General features: G+C 37.5%; 1 protein-coding gene across 1 annotated transcript in view; it reads right to left on the bottom strand.

Moving 5' to 3' along the window:
• ASTN2 (astrotactin 2) overlaps positions 1-15,339 on the bottom strand; it is a 925,983-nt gene that overhangs the window by 31,424 nt on the left and 879,220 nt on the right. The gene's annotated exons all lie outside the window — the stretch shown is intronic.

Here is a 15,339-nt window from a genome sequence, read left to right as displayed (position 1 = left end):
ATGTACATACGTTATGCTATGGCTACTCCATAGTTACTACTAGGCAAAGAAAAACAAAATGACTATTAACCCTTGATTTCACATTGCGTTTACTTTACACTTATTATTTTTACAATGTAAGCACGTATGAGATAGTTATTTAACTCAAGATACGTTACTCAGAATATGAACAAAAGGAAAGGTGATGTATTAATGGAATATTTGTTTGCTATCCTTTGCACAGAAGACACCACTGCGGTGAACTAAATCATAACTAAATGTTAACTTTTAACTTTTAACTTCAACATAAAAATGTGCACTGTTGCCGTTACGTTTTGGAAGTTATTAAGCTACTACAATATATACTGCTTACTATTTGATTTAACCTTATATAAAAAATGTGCTAGGATTACCATGTACCTCAATGCCTAACTGTCTGAAACGCGCTAGAGGATTGCCTTTGGGGTACCTCCAAGCAAATGTTATAAGCTTATGCACTACAAAAATAAAGAATTAAAAAAAAAAAAAAAAAAAAAAAAATATGCGCTAATAGGTTGGCTTGTGCAATATCTTGTATGATTGGAATACTCATACCTCCATCTTTTTTCCTTGACATATTTTTTATTCTGTGTTTTTTACCTGATCAGATACATTTAGTAAATTATGATTGAATTCATTCTAACCAACTGCCAGGGAACTTTATAGGGATCATTCTCATAATATACGAAAATTTCAGTACAATATATGCTTTTAATGTATTTATCTTCCCTGACCCGGAAATTTCCAGGGTTTTCCATTATTTTAAATTAATATGTGTTTCTTTAATTAGCAGTAAAATATTAATTTCCATCTATTTCTTTGGATTTTTAAAATTTTTGATACCCAAATAATTAAACTAATGTTTGACTTTCATATTTGTTTTCTATAATATCAATATTATTTTGAGAAGTATTTAAATATAATGCCGTAGATTTTTCAGTATTTATTTTGTAATTGGAAAATTTACTATAATTTTGAATGATTTCCACAACATGGTCGATAGATTTCTCAGGCTTCTGAATAGTTATCATTACATCGTCAGCATGTAGTTTAAATTTCTGGGTATTATTTTCTCCAAACCCTATTATATTCTGATTGGATCTTATATCTACTGCCAGGGATTCAATCGATAAAATATATAATAACGGTGATAAAGGACAGCCCTGGCATGTGCCGTTTATAATTCCAAACCATTTGGATTTAATACGAGGGCCCACAATTCTACCTTGTGGGTTACTATATAGAGCCATAATGGCTCCAAGTATCTCGCCCGAAAATCCAAAAGATAACAGGGATTCTTTAACAAAGGCCCAGCTGACCCTGTCAAATGCCTTCTGTGCATCCAATGACAAGGTCAGCATGGATATACATTCATCTTTGGCCTGCTCCAGTATCCCAATTATAGTTCTTGTATGATTAGTATGATTTCTTGTAATTGTCCTATTTATAGTTACACCCCCCCTCTCATAATAATTGTAATCTTTTGGCCCTATATAAATGGCAATAATAATAATAATAATAATAATAATAATAATAATAATAATAATAATAATTAATAGAAAGGTGTCCAAGTATAAACCCTACCTGATCTTTATGTATTATATAGCCAACTACTCCCGCGTATAACTTAATATCATTCAGTAGGGAAATTGGCTGGTAACTGTCTATCATCTCTGTTTTTTTTCCTGGTTTTAATATTGGGAGAATATTACCTTTGAGCATTTCCTCTGGGATTTTAGTTTTCGATATAAATTCGTTAAAAGTAGTCTCCAGGTAAGGTGATATTTTGTTTTTAAATAATCTAAAGAAGATCCCCGTAAACCCATCTGGGCCTGGTGCTTTATTAGGTTTCAGTATTTCTATCCGTGTAAGTATTTATTATAAAGAGATTGGAGCATTCAATTCCTTCAATTGTGTCTCTGAGTTCTTTGGTATAATCTTGTCTCTAAAAAAACCCCAAAACTTTGGATCTGCATGATTATGGGGTAGATTATATAGTTGATGGTAATAATCATTAAAAGTCATCCCGATTTTTGCTGGAGATAGGCAAGTCTCGCCCTTATATATAATTTATGAGTTGTGTTTTTATTTTTTTATTTTTCTATTTTTCTATTCGTTAACATCTCTCTGCCCTATTACCTCTATAATAAAATGTTGCTTTTAATCTTTCAAGTGTTTTACTTACTTTCTTTATTAGGAGATCATTAATTCTATCTTGTAAAATAGAGATTCTATTGGACAGCAACTCAGTAGGGGATACTTTTATATCTAATTGGATTTTTAAATTAGTAAATCTTTTTCTCTATATTCTTTATTTCCAGAGGCTAGTTTAATTAGCAGTCCCTTAGTTACCGCTTTGTATAACCACCATACAACTGAGGGGGAGATCTGTTCAGATAGATTCTCTTTAAAATAGTATTCAGTCGGTTTCTTAATACATTTTATATTATCTGAATTTGACAAAATATAATTATTTAATTTCCATTCTGGCCTTGGAATGTCAAAAGTATCCTTAACATCCAAAATAACAGCATTGTGATCTGACCATGTAATCTCACTTATTTTAATCGCTTTTCTTTGTTGAGCTAATTTAATATCTCCCAACACAAAATCAATATGAGAGTATGCATAATAGGATTTTGAAAAGCAAGTAAAATCTAGGTCCGTTGGGTGGAAAATGCGCCAGATATCTAATAAAGAATAGTTTTGAATTAACTGTCTGAATTTATCAAAACATTTAAAGATTCCTCTGCTATTTAACCTGTAATCGTTTTTTGTCTAAAAGTGGGTCAAATACGGAGTTGAAATCCCCCAGAATCTCTTGTTTAACCAAATATATTATTTTTAAAACCTTAATTATAAATGGTAATGAAGAATGATTTTAAGGCATAAAGATTGATTAGTGTATATATGATGTTATCAATCTCACAAACCACTATAATAAATCTTCCCTAAGTGTCTTGTTCTGCATAAATATTTCTGAGATTTAAGTTCTTAAATATCAATATAGCGACCCCACTTTTTTGTGTTCAAGAGATTTGGAAAGGATCGTCATATAGATTTTAGAATTTAAATTAATATTATCCTTCATGTCAATTTATTCCCTTTTACATCTCATATCTCTTTCCCTTTCCCTTAAAAAGTGTACCATTAAATAATAGTTTTATGTCGATGATATGTCAAATTAAGTGTTAAAAAAAAAAAAAAAATGTGAAGCTTAAAAAGCCTCAGGACAACCAGATATGTCTTTCTTCTTTCCTCTTTCAAAAAAAAAAAAAAAAAATCACTTTCTTATATAATATCCTTCCTTCCTTTTTTCTCCTGTCTCCTCTTTTCCCTTACGTCATCAATAACCTTAGTATAAGGTATACACACCTGATATCCATAAAGTGAATATACAAGAGAAAGAGAAGAGGAAACGAGACAAACGTTCAATCAACAAATAAATAGATCAGCAATAAAACTAAAAAATTTAGGAATTCACCAAATCCTATAAAACATAAAAGCAATACACCATAAAATATGGTGTGGGTATCCAGGAGCTATAAATTGAAAGTGAGATACACGTAATAGAATTAGGTAAAATAGAATACAAATAGTTGGCACTAAAATTGACAAATTAAATGTGAAGGATGGTATGCAAGTTGTTAGTTAATAAAAAATACTACAATTTATAAGTCAGAAACAAAGAGGTAATATTTTGATTTGCATATATAAAAGATAATGAAATATCAGTATATAGACAGGCGTGTTAGTACAGGGAACTAATAGCCCAAAATGAAATCTTGGTTGACACAATGTGACAATATAACCAAAATGTAGCAGTTGCAAAAAATAAAAGTACAAAATGGAAATAAAATATAAAAATATAGAAGTATAGAAAAAGAAAAAAATATATAAAAGAAGTGACTTGTCTTTTCAAACAAATTAATTTATTTAAAAGGATTAAAAACAATTAAAAATATAAAAATAGTACCAAAAGTAAAAAAATAACAGTCTAGATTTAAAGCTGGCATGTAGTCCAGTGTGCAAAGAGTGAATAAAGCAAGATAACCTGAATTCCAGACCCGGAGGGATGAGGATTGTAGTGGTTGATGTCCTCTTAGTGTTCCAGCAGACGGTAAGAACAGCTTGCGTGTTCATTTGCGTCTCACCTCCGACCTCACATCGAGAGGAGAACTCCGGTCTTGTTGGATGACGTCAGTTTCGGGTCTGGGATCGCGGACGGTCACAAATTCTCGCTGTATAATCTCTGCCTGGCAGATGCTCCCCTTAGACGGATTGCTTGCTTGGCCTTACGCGTTTCGTAGGGTGCTGCCCTACTTCATCAGAGGCTTTTGGTTTGAGCAGTCTATGACAGTCTTTATATATCTATGTGCAAGTCACTAGATATCTTCATACAGTCTTCAATAAACATAAAAAACATTACATACAGTTTGAGCTAAAAGATTGTTTCAATCATACAATAAAGAATCAAAACTATGTGTGTTATTATTTTGTTTTGTATATACGTGTATATTATCATTCTTTTGGTCAGTAAGTACTATTAATGATGTTTCAAATTGAATTAATTGATAGAAAGGGGTTTGAATACAAACTGTGTTTAAATATAGATAGTTAGAAATTGAACTCTGCGATTTTTGTTAGTTGTAATGCTGCTTCTGATAGCTGTGTGCAGAGAAATTTTGGGAAAGTGCAATGATATCTGTATAGGGTACATTATTCTGTCATTTTTATGTGATGCATGGTGGCCTAGATACTTAATTTTATCAGATAATGAAGGTTTATTTTTGTCAAAGTGTTGTAAAAAGAATGTTATAAAAAGAGTATTATGAAAAAAAATATTATGAAGAGAATAGTGTTTGGTTGTCACCATGGTAACTTTGTATGGGGGTGGATTTTCTGGAGTATGCTTATGGCTGAATCACTAAAGTACCAACACATAAAGGTATCAATAACCTTAGTATCCCTTCTTCCAGTAGTTTCCTTCTTTTCTTCTAGTACTAAATTTGACTTTCCGTCTTTTTTAAAAAAAAACAAACATTTTTTAAAAAGCTCAAACCATCACAAATGTAAAAAAAAAATAAAAAAATTCCCTAGTCAGATTGTTGTAGTCCAGTATCAAAGCTGTACAAGGTTCACGTTAAGCTTTTCTCTCCCTTTCTCCTCCTTCCTTACTCGATTCTCCCTCTGTCCTGTCTCCCTGCTATATTTTTGTCCACTTTCCACAAATAAAATGAGTATTTGTATCGGTTTTGAATAGCTGTTAAACTTATTTTTTTTATTTTAAGTCAGTGGGGTGTTGCTCCTATTGTTAATAGGTTTAATAGATTTAATTAAGCGTATTAACCCCTTAAGGACGAGTGACGGACGAGGTCCGTCACTCAGGGGAAACCCTTAATGACGAGTGACGGACCTCATCCGTCACGCGGTAAAATTAACCCCAGATCGCCGCAATCGCGGCGATCGTGGGGTTAATGGTGCTCCGGTCTGCCTCTGTATTAGAGGCAGACCGGGAGCACCCGATAGTGCTGCCCCAGCACATGTGCCCGCTCTGACAGCATGTCAGAGTGAGCACATGTGCTCTGTATACTTACCTTCCGCCTCCCTGCACTTCCGGGTTCAGTGTGAAGTGCAGGGAGACGGATCAGTGCTGATCCTGCCCCCTGGTGAAAAAAAATAAAGTACAATTAAAATCCCACCCCCCTTTACCCATTTTAATAAAAAAAATAACCCCTTCCCTGCCAATTGATCACTGACTACAGTGATCAATTGGCAGGGATTACATTTTAATATGATCTGATTTTTTTTAAACCCCTGAGGGTTAATTCTTTTTTTTTTTTTTAACCCTCAGGGGTTAAATTTATTTTATTATTTAAGTATTTTAAAATTATATATTTAGCTAGCTGGGGAGGGTGGAAGTTAGTGGGGAATTGGGGGATTTAGTGTTACGCCAACTAGGGGTTAACGTTAAAAAAAGTTTTAAAATAAGCTTTAAAAAGTTAAAAATTAAGTTAAAAAAAGTTTTAATAACGTTTAAGTAAAAAAAACAAAAAAACACCCCCCTTTACCCAGTCCAAATAAAAATTAACCCCTTCCCTGCCAGTCGATCACTGCCTACAGTGATCAAAACACAGATCACAGTATTATACTGTGATCTAATTTTTTTTAACCCCTGACGATTAACTTTTATTTATTTTTTAATCCTCAGGGGTTCAATGTATTTAATTAACTAATTTAAATATTGTATAATTAAATATTTTTTTCTAGGTGGGGTGGGAGTTATGGGAAAATGGGGAATTTACGGTTAGTGCTGCTTACTGCTAGTTAGGGGTTAAGGGTAAAAAAAAAGCTTAGAAAAATTTTAAATCTGTAAAAAATAAGTTTTAAGAAAGTTTAGGAAAGTTTGAAAAAAATAATAAGCAAAACAAAAGTTTAAAAAATAGTTCTAAAAAGTAAAAAAAGTAAAAAAAAAGTTACAAAATACATTTAAAAACGCTCATTACCACTACACCTAGAACAAACTAGAGAAAAAATTATCCCACGCTAAGGTTCAAAATATGCCTTTTGAATTACCCCAGGGTGTATTCTTTAATAAATAGTTTGTGTTTGTGGGGAAGTTTTAATAACCAACCATCTAAACTACTCCAAATTGGAACATGGACACAGCGTAAAACTTCAAAGTTAGAAAAAAACTGAATGGCTGCGTCTCAAATGTGCCCCTTCAACATCCACATATACCTGGCAAAGGTACATACGGGGGTGTTGCTGTACTCAGACCACATAGCTGAGCAACATATAAGGTATTATACAGACGTAGCACACATAAGGTTTGCAAAATATACTGTACAAACTCACTTTGTGTGTCAAAAAGGCAGAAAAAACGCTTATTACCACTACACCTGGTACAAGCTAGCGGAAAAATGATCCCACGCTAAGGTTCAAAATATGCCTTTTGAAATACCCTGGGATGTCTTCTTTAAAGGAACACTATAGTCACCTAAATTACTTTAGCTAAATAAAGCAGTTTTAGTGTATAGATCATTCCCCTGCAATTTCACTGCTCAATTCACTGTCATTTAGCAGTTAAATCACTTTGTTTCTGTTTATGCAGCCCTAACCACACCTCCCCTGGCTATGATTGACAGAGCCTGCATGAAAAAAACAAACTGGTTTCACTTTCAAACAGATGTAATTTACCTTAAATAATTGTATCTCAATCTCTAAATTGAACTTTAATCACATATGGGAGGCTCTTGCAGGGTCTAGCAAGCTATTAACATAGCAGGGGATAAGAAAATCTTAATTACACAGAACTTGCAATTAGTGTTGTCGCGAACCCGAAATTTTCGGTTCGCGAACGGCGAACGCGAACTTCCGCAAATGTCCGCGAAAGATCGACTTTCCAGTCCCAGCAGGGATCCTGATGAAAGTCCCTGCTGGGACTGAAACGTCGATCTTATTTTTAATGGATTATCAATAAACTTCATGTTTTAATCTTCAAAGTCTGAGAGTGCTGATCATTATCTACACATATTTTAATTTTCCTGGATTTCAAGCACCCGGCAAACATTCAACTAAGCGTGAGTGCAAGGACATTCTATACTTTTATACACACACACACACACACACACACATATATATATGTATGTAAGTAAGAAAAATCTATAAACAATCCTGCATTAGTGATGTCGCGAACACGAAATTTTCGGTTGGCGAACGGGAACTTCCGCAAACGTTCGCGAAACGGGCGAACCACCATTGACTTCAATGGGCAGGCAAATTTTAAAACCCACAGGGACTCTTTCTGGCCACAAAAGTGATGGAAAAGTTGTTTCAAGGGGACTAACACCTGGACTGTGGCATGCCGGAGGGGGATCCATGGCAAAACTCCCATGGAAAATTACACAGTCTGCTTTTAATCCATAAAGGGCAGAAATCACCTAACATTGACACCTGTCCTCAAAGCCCCTGATACACACTGACACAGAGCAGAATAGAGACTGTTCCCCGTCCTCAGAGACCATGATACACACTGACACAGAGCAGAATAGAGACTGTTACCCCTTCATAGGGTCACTTGGCATATATGGCGGGGTCGTGGGAGGGGGAGGATGACTTTCACCTCTTCCCCTGTTAGATTCCCGTTGTGCTGTGACATCACCCTTATACGCTGTGTAAAGCATACTATTTAATTTGATCAGCATGGCCACTTGAGTTTTTATAGTTTACACGCTGCTTGTAGTTTATATATGGTTCACAAAAATCAAACAAACGATAAAGTAAACATGTAAGGATTCAGAATATTCTTTCAAACCATTACACATTGTGTGTACATACTTTTTGTCTTAAGTTTGTGGCTTTAAAGAGGTTCACATTGTTTCTATGATGTGCATAACATGTTCTTGTAAATGTTTGTTAAATTTTTCCTGGAATTGTAATTTTTTAATCTGAATAAAGATAGTCAAATCCCTGATACACACTGACACAGAGCAGAATAGGGACTGTTCCCCCTACATAGGGTCACTTGGCAGATATGGATTGACACCTGTCCTCAAAACCCCTGATACACACTGACACAGAGCAGAATAGAGACTGTTCCCCCTACATAGGGTCACTTGGCAGATATGGATTGACACCTGTCCTCAAAACCCCTGATACACACTGACACAGAGCAGAATAGGGACTGTTCCTCCTACATAGGGTCACTTGGCAGATATGGATTGACACCTGTCCTCAAAACCCCTGATACACACTGACACAGAGCAGAATAGAGACCGGGGGTCTAGTAGCGTGGACACCCAGCACAGGTTGTTCTCCTTCAGCCTTTTTATACGAGGGTCCCTCAACAGGCACGACAGCATGAAAGACCCCATTTGCACAAGGTTGGATGCCGAGCTACTCATTTCCCGTTCCTCCTCCTCACTGATGTTATTGAAGGTATGTTCTTCCCCCCAGCCACGTACAACACCACGGGTACCAGATAGGTGACAACGAGTACCCTGGGATGCCTGTTGTGTTTGGTCTTGCTCCTCCTCCTCCTCCTCAAAGCTACATTCCTCCTCTGACTCCTCTTCCTCACAATCCTCTTCCAGCGTTGCCGCAGGTCCAGCAAGCGATGCTGATAAGGCTGTTTCTGGTGGTGATGGTGACCACAACTCTTCCTCTTCATCTTCACGCTCATCTACAGCCTGATCCAGCACTCTTCGCAGGGCACGCTCCAGGAAGAAAACAAATGGTATGATGTCGCTGATGGTGCCTTCGTTGCGACTGACTAGGTTTGTCACCTCCTCAAAAGGACGCATGAGCCTACAGGCATTGCGCATGAGCGTCCAGTAACGTGGCAAAAAAATTCCCAGCTCCCCAGAGGCTGTCCTAGCACCCCGGTCATACAAATATTCATGTGCACTTGAACAGTTCTGGAGAGCACACACTGTAGGCCTGACAGAGCCGCTTGAAGGACACTGACTGGCTGCTATTAGCTTACACTGGAAACCTTTTTTCTTTGTAAAAGCACGCTATAGAGACACCAGATATGATTGGCAATGTGCAATTGAACAGTTCTGGAGAGCACACACTGTAGGCCTGACAGAGCCGCTTGAAGGACACTGACTGGCTGCTATTAGCTTACACTGGAAACCTTTTTTCTTTGTAAAAGCACGCTATAGAGACACCAGATATGATTGGCAACTGTCAAAGCACGCTGGCACAGGTCTGCAGAGCACACGCTGAAGGAGGCCTGACGCCCAGACGCTTGCAGACAACTAACTGCTCTTCTATTACAGTGAAAAAAAAATATTTATTTTAAATCTAAAGCTTAAGCTATTGTAAAAACAGATATGAGTGGTGGCACTGGGCAAGAGGGCACAGTATCCACTGTGAACCTCACACAGAAGCTGGCAGGCAGGCAACTTCTCTTCTATTACAGTGGAAACAAAATTTTGGTTTTAAAAGCACGCTATAGAGACACCAGATATGATTGGCAATGTGCACTTGAACAGTTCTGGAGAGCACACACTGTAGGCCTGACAGAGCCGCTTGAAGGACACTGACTGGCTGCTATTAGCTTACACTGGAAACCTTTTTTCTTTGTAAAAGCACGCTAAAGAGACACCAGATATGATTGGCAACTGTCAAAGTATGCTGGCACAGGTCTGCAGAGCACACGCTGAAGGAGGCCTGACACCCAGACGCTTGCAGACAACTAACTGCTCTTCTATTACAGTGAAAAAAAATTATTTATTTTAAATCTAAAGCTTAAGCTATTGTAAAAACAGATATGAGTGGTGGCACTGGGCAAGAGGGCACAGTATCCACTGTGAACCTCACACAGAAGCTGGCAGGCAGGCAACTGCTCTTCTATTACAGTGGAAACAAAATTTTGGTTTTAAAAGCACGCTATAGAGACACCAGATATGATTGGCAATGTGCACTTGAACAGTTCTGGAGAGCACACACTGTAGGCCTGACAGAGCCGCTTGAAGGACACTGACTGGCTGCTATTAGCTTACACTGGAAACCTTTTTTCTTTGTAAAAGCACGCTAAAGAGACACCAGATATGATTGGCAACTGTCAAAGTATGCTGGCACAGGTCTGCAGAGCACACGCTGAAGGAGGCCTGACACCCAGACGCTTGCAGACAACTAACTGCTCTTCTATTACAGTGAAAAAAAAATATTTATTTTAAATCTAAAGCTTAAGCTATTGTAAAAACAGATATGAGTGGTGGCACTGGGCAAGAGGGCACAGTATCCACTGTGAACCTCACACAGAAGCTGGCAGGCAGGCAACTGCTCTTCTATTACAGTGGAAACAACATTTTGGTTTTAAAAGCACGCTATAGAGACACCAGATATGATTGGCAATGTGCACTTGAACAGTTCTGGAGAGCACACACTGTAGGCCTGACAGAGCCGCTTGAAGGACACTGACTGGCTGCTATTAGCTTACACTGGAAACCTTTTTTCTTTGTAAAAGCACGCTAAAGAGACACCAGATATGATTGGCAACTGTCAAAGCACGCTGGCACAGGTCTGCAGAGCACACGCTGAAGGAGGCCTGACACCCAGACGCTTGCAGACAACTAACTGCTCTTCTATTACAGTGAAAAAAAAATATTTATTTTAAATCTAAAGCTTAAGCTATTGTAAAAACAGATATGAGTGGTGGCACTGGGCAAGAGGGCACAGTATCCACTGTGAACCTCACACAGAAGCTGGCAGGCAGGCAACTGCTCTTCTATTACAGTGAAAAAAATATATTTCTTTTAAATCTAAAGCTTAACCTATTGTAAAAGCAGATATGAGTGGTGGCACTGGGCAAGTGGGCACAGTATCCAATGTGAACCTCACACAGAAGCTGGCAGGCAGGCAACTGCTATTACATTACACAGGAAAAAAAAAAAAAGCAGCCTGATGTTCTAGCCCTAAAAAGGGCTTTTTGGGGTGCTGTCCTTACAGCAGAGATCAGATGAGTCCTTCAGGATTGTAGTGGACACTGAATACCCTAGCCTAGCTATCAATTTCCCTATCTAATCAGCAGCAGCTAAACTTTCCCTCCTCTCACTAAGCATGCAGCTTCAGAATGAATCGAAAATGGATGCTGGGAGGGAGGTTGGATGGTGTGGAAGGGAGGGAGTGCTGCTGATTGGCTGGAATGTGTCTGCTGACCGAGAGGCACAGGGTCAAAGTTTGCCCAATGATGACGAATAGGGGGCGGATCGAACTGCGCATGTGTCCGCCCGCCGCGGCGAACGCGAACACGCTAAGTTCGCCGGGAACTGTTCGCCGGCGGACAGTTCGGTACATCACTACTTGCAATAAAGACAGCCTAAATAGGGCTCTCTTTACAGGAAGTGTTTATGGAAGGCTGTGCAAGTCACATGCAGGGAGGTGTGACTAGGGTTCATAAACAAAGGGATTTAACTCCTAAATGGCAGTGAATTGAGCAGTGAGGCTGCAGGGGCATGTTCTATACACCAAAACTGCTTCATTAAGCTAAAGTTGTTCAGGTGACTATAGTGTCTCTTTAAGAAATGGTATGGCTTTATGGGGTATTTGGATCATATCACCTGGTAAAATACTCTAAAATGGGACATGGGCACAGCGTAAAAATGTAAAGTTTGAAAAAAAACCTGGAATGACTATGTCTCAAATGTGCCCCTCCGATGTCCACATATACCTGGCAAAGGTACATACGGGGGTATTTTTGTACTCAGTTGACATAGCTGAGCAACATATGAAGTATTATACAGTCGTAGCACACATAAGGTTTGCAAAATATACTGTGCAAACTCACTTTGTGTGTTAAAAAGGCAGAAAAAATGCTTATTACCACTACACCTGGTACAAGCTAGCGGAAAAATGATCCCACGCTAAGGTTCAAAATATGCCTTTTGAAATACCCTGGGGTGTCTACTTTAAGAAATGGTAGGCCTTTGTGGGGTAGTTTGAATTTAAAACCTGCGAAGATGCTTGGAAATTGCACATAGGCCCAGCGTCAAAATTCAAAGTTCTGTAAAAACTGATATGGCTTGGTCTCCTATATGGCACTGTAGCTTCACAAAATAGTGCCAAAGACATTCATTGGGGATGTCTTTTTACTCAGAAGACTTAGCTAAGCATAATTTGGGGGTTTTGAACTTAGTGGCAGATATGAAATATACAAAATGCCCAGCAAAAATGCAATCCGTATGTAAAAAAATGCACAAAATTATTTTTTACCACATACTTTGGCATGTAATGGTAAAAAAATGGGGGCATGTTAAGGCACAATATGCACCTTATGAGATACCCTGGAGAGTCTACTTTTACAAATGGTAGGCCTTTGAGGGGTTTTTTTGAACAGTCAAACTGTTATAATACCCCAAATGGAATCATAGGCTAATTAAATCCGTCTCTCAAAATTCTGCCACTGTAGCTTCACAAAATAGTGCCAAAGACATACAATGGGGGTGTCATTTTACTCAGCAGATGTAACTGAACACAAAATAAAACTTTGTACAGGAATAGCACACACCAACTTTACAAAATACACATGAGAAGTTCTTTGTTATAAGTTTGTATGCCAAAACCCCCAAAAAACACAATTTTACTCCAATATTTAGCAGAGATTGGCGGTGAAATGGCTACGTAGAAAGTGTCAAAACAACCTTAGGTAAATAGCCTGTGGTGTCTACTTTATATAAATATATACTTTTGTGTGGCAATTTTGTTTTCTTTTATGGCTATTAAGCTTACAAGACAAACATACCAAATTCTAAATTCGCTCCACATTAAAAGTTTATTTTACTCCTTGTGCTTTGTGACCTGTAACTACCAAAAAAAACTCAAAATCCCAGACACATTATATATTCTGTAAATCAGAACAACTAAATGAATGTATTTTTAATTACTTTCCTTAACCTGCACTAATTGTGCACACATTATTATTGCAAAAACTGTAAAAAAACACATTTTTCATTTTTTTTTGCATTTTTCTGTATTTTTTTTTATAATAAATAAGCATTTATGTATATATATATATATATATATATATATATATATATATATATATATGTTACTTTAAATTAAAGCCCTTTCTGTCCTTTAAAAAACAATATATAATATGCGTTGGTGCAATAAATTAGTTAAATGCAAATTGCAGTTGAACGCAAACAGCAAAAAATGCAAAAAATGCCGTTGTCATTAAGTGAAAGACAAGCTTCCGAAGCTCTGTCCTTAAGGGGTTAATAGGCAATTAATAATAAGTCAAAGCCCTGTAGGGACTGGTATATAAGTTTGCAATGAGGTAAAAGATCAAAAGGTCAAAGTAACAGGTATATAAAATGTATCAAATTCAGACCTCAGAATGCACACCATGCCGCAAAAAGAAAAAAAAAAACCAGAGTAAATAAACAAATGAATAAAGCAAAGATCTTATCGGAGTTGTTTTGGTGTATCCGGCAAATTGCAGGTACCCCTTAATGATCCAGATCTCCCTATCTCTGACTTCACCTGGCGTCACACCACCTCTCTCAGTCTCTCACTCAGAGCACGGTACGAATACAGCGAGTGGTGTAAGTTGGCTCACATTGATCTCCTTTCCCGGCTTCAGACCGGGTCCTGCATGTTCCTCTCCGCGTCCTCCGTTCTTAGCGCAGCACAACCATGTGGAGCGTGTTACGTCATCGCTCCTCCCCCCAATACCAATTCTGATTAAGTTGCATATTTGTTTGTAATATTGTTTTAAAGTTATAGAGCACCTTTGTTTGTTTCTTACTCTTGATATTACAATATTGTAATGAATTCACTTGTTACATATACTTAAAATGTTTTTCTCTCTTTAGCCCTCATGTTTCCTTATACAAGTCTGGAACAGTCAGACATAATTCCTTTGCTTTTGTGGTTGCATTTTAAATACGTGAAAGTGTTGGGATTGCCAGGAGAATGTCAAATTTGACTTTATCCAGATTTTTGCCACTGTTAGGGCATTTTAGTTACAGGCATTCAGAATTTTTTTTTTTTTAATTCTTTATTTTTGTGTGCAAGTAATAACAATGCATCTTACACTGCCACGGCAGCATATGCAAGCATAGTTCTGACATAGTTGTACATTTGTATGACAGTTTGGTCTCTGCACATTTTTTTAAATATAAAGGTAAACAAGCTATTTTAACACGTTTGCTGCAGGTCTTGACAATTTATAACATTCAACGTTTCACAAATAGGTAATAGATGTGACCTGCATAAAGTAATGATTAGCACTCTATTTAAACATTGCTGAAGCATTGACATTCAGATTCAATTATTAAAGACACGGTAGCATTAGTCTGGCGTTTAAGCTTAAGATGCAATGACATGTTTCTATCATATGAAGAAGGAAACCAAGTTATACCAAAGAGTTAACCTTATTCAGGGTCTGTTCCCCAAGATCAAATAAGCAAAATTATGCCAGGGATGATTAGCTAAATTAAGCAGTGCATATCATATTATCTGTAAAGTTTACGCAGCTTAAACCTATAAAGCAGATCATGTTAGTGACATCAATACTGAGGACAAGCTTCACTTGTCTAAAATGTCCATCCCATGTTAGCCCAGTATCAGCCAGTTGATGGTCCGTGGTGGCTTGTCGGGCAGCCCGTCCGTATGCTGTGCAGCCTGCCAAGATGGGACAGAAGGCATGATGACTTCGGTAGCAGGTATACTTCTGTTCGATGTTTGCTTAATGAGGCAATATTCCCTCCGTGGGGGAGTGCTGTCCCCTTGTTTTCCATAGTCCCTGAATGATGACTTTAGGGTGTTAGGCTGTTCGTTTCTACCCTCCCATAGGAGGTGAAGCGG

The sequence above is a fragment of the Pelobates fuscus genome, chromosome 9 (genome assembly GCF_036172605.1).
Source record: "Pelobates fuscus isolate aPelFus1 chromosome 9, aPelFus1.pri, whole genome shotgun sequence".
NCBI lineage: Eukaryota > Metazoa > Chordata > Amphibia > Anura > Pelobatidae > Pelobates > Pelobates fuscus.
The sequence above is the reverse complement of the archived record's forward strand: the minus strand, read 5'-3'. Positions and strand labels throughout refer to the sequence as shown.